Below are 2,500 nucleotides of genomic sequence, written 5' to 3'. Positions count from 1 at the left end.
TTAACCTAACCCAAGTTGCGCCTTAACCTAACCCAAGTTGCGCCTTAACCTAACCCAAGTTGCGCCCTAACCTAACCCACGTTGCGCCCTAACCTAACCCACGTTGCGCCTTAACCTAACCCACGTTGCGCCCTAACCTAACCCACGTTGCGCCCTAACCTAACCTACGTTGCGCCCTAACCTAACCTACGTTGCGCCCTAACCTAACCTACGTTGCGCCCTAACCTAACCTACGTTGCGCCCTAACCTAACCTACGTTGCGCCCTAACCTAACCTACGTTGCGCCCTAACCTAACCTACGTTGGGCCCTAACCTAACCCACGTTGCGCCCTAACCTAACCCACGTTGCGCCCTAACCTAACCCACGTTGCGCCCAAACCTAACCCACGTTGCGCCCTAACCTAACCCACGTTGCGCCCTAACCTAACCTACGTTGCGCCCTAACCTAACCTACGTTGCGCCCTAACCTAACCTACGTTGCGCCCTAACCTAACCTACGTTGCGCCCTAACCTAACCTACGTTGCGCCCTAACCTAACCTACGTTGCGCCCTAACCTAACCTACGTTGCGCCCTAACCTAACCCACGTTGCGCCCTAACCTAACCCACGTTGCGCCCAAACCTAACCCACGTTGCGCCCTAACCTAACCCACGTTGCGCCCTAACCTAACCCACGTTGCGCCTTAACCTGCCCTGTAATTGTTAGTTATATGAATCTAGGAATTCGTGTAGCGTTGCCTAATTGCAACCATCTCAACATAGTTCACTTCGCGCACACTGTGGTGTTCTGCGTATTGATTCATTTTACGGTGCGTACCCTCACATCTTGCGAGTGTTGCTTACTTTCCACATGGTCCCGCTATCCACTGTATTGTGTACTGCAATAGGACGTATATCGCCCCCGCCCCCCCCCCCCCTCCCCTCCTGTCACCTCTAGCTCGTCGGTCAGGAGTTCGCGTGTTGAATGCGCTTCGCAGCTGTGCAATGGCATTCGCATACGTACGCTGGCCACCTTCCACGTGTTCTTTCGTGCACACGTCGCAGCGTGTATGTATGCTGATGGAGTGCGTCGTGACACACAACATCCAGGCATGCAAGACTCGTAGAAGTCGCAAATGTAGATGGATGTCTACGTTTGCTGCCCAAGTTACGCAAATGAACTGGAAATCCGTTGTTGCGCGGTTGTTCGCGCTGGAGGTGAATCGTTGATATCGACGATCGGTACAGGTATTAACCGGTTGCTTCAGCGACACCCGTCATACCCACGAACGTGAGTGGGCATGTGGGTATGAAGCGATACGCGGCGGTGGCTGGGTGGGACCGTCCCCGGCCGGTGAGGGGGGGGCGCCCGGCGTGCTGGCCGCGCGCTGCGTGGGCGCACGCGCGGCAGCCGGCTGGTGGGGGCGCCCAGTGGCAGGCGCGCCGGCTGACGGAGGCGGCAGGCGGCGCATCTGCGTGCCGGCGCACCCAGCGCGCGGCGCCGTGCGGCCAAAGTGGGTCCTCCCGGGCCCGGTGCGAAGCGCGGTGGACATCTGCAGTGTGCTGGTCCGATTGAGGACTGTGTGCGTTGAGGATGCGCCGCCGCCCGGCACTCGGCGCCGCGACGCCGTCTGCTGCTCGGTCGCCCCCGCGGTTCTCGCAGGTGGTTTGTATCGCAGCTGTGCGGATGTGTTGGCGCGTGCGCTGTGCTGGGAGAGTTCGCTTTGGCACCCAAGTGGGGCTCTGCCCCTCTGTGGCGCTGGCGTTGGAGCTGCCCGGTCACTGTTTGTGGCCGCGTGTTGTCTCCCGCCGGCAACACCACGACAGCACGCTCCCGGGCCTCTGTCGGCAGCGGCAAGCTCAGTTGGGAGCACGGGTGGTCGCACTGAAAGCGTCTACTCGCCTATCTCCGGGCGATTGCGCCTCTCTCGAACCCGACCAAGTACTTAGGACGGCGCTGCGCGCCGCCGGGACCTGAGAGGGTTTCGAGGTGTATCGTGCAGGGGAGCCCAGCCTCCTCCTGTTTGCAGAATAATTGAGCGGACGCTTGCGTGTTCGCGCGGGCCCCCGGGACACACTCCCGGGCGGCCGGCTGCTCAGCTCTAGTTGACGCAGCTCCCTGGTTGATCCTGCCAGTAGTCATATGCTTGTCTCAAAGATTAAGCCATGCATGTCTCAGTACAAGCCGCATTAAGGTGAAACCGCGAATGGCTCATTAAATCAGTTATGGTTCCTTAGATCGTACCCACGTTACTTGGATAACTGTGGTAATTCTAGAGCTAATACATGCAAACAGAGTCCCGACCAGAGATGGAAGGGACGCTTTTATTAGATCAAAACCAATCGGTCGGCTCGTCCGGTCCGTTTGCCTTGGTGACTCTGAATAACTTTGGGCTGATCGCACGGTCTTCGTACCGGCGACGCATCTTTCAAATGTCTGCCTTATCAACTGTCGATGGTAGGTTCTGCGCCTACCATGGTTGTAACGGGTAACGGGGAATCAGGGTTCGATTCCGGAGAGG

At 58.4% G+C, this 2,500-nt stretch overlaps 1 non-coding gene across 1 annotated transcript in view; it reads left to right on the top strand.

Annotated features, from left to right (window-relative positions):
• Positions 1-2,094: 2,094 nt before the first annotated feature.
• LOC126196991 (small subunit ribosomal RNA) overlaps positions 2,095-2,500 on the top strand; it is a 1,909-nt gene continuing 1,503 nt past the window's right edge. The window contains exon 1 of the ribosomal RNA XR_007539405.1: positions 2,095-2,500. This exon is cut by the window's right edge and continues 1,503 nt beyond it. This is a non-coding gene — a ribosomal RNA (small subunit ribosomal RNA).

This window comes from Schistocerca nitens, chromosome 7 (genome assembly GCF_023898315.1).
Source record: "Schistocerca nitens isolate TAMUIC-IGC-003100 chromosome 7, iqSchNite1.1, whole genome shotgun sequence".
NCBI classification, from domain to species: domain Eukaryota; kingdom Metazoa; phylum Arthropoda; class Insecta; order Orthoptera; family Acrididae; genus Schistocerca; species Schistocerca nitens.
Note: the sequence above shows the minus strand (reverse complement) of the source record. Positions and strands in the feature narration are given on the sequence as shown.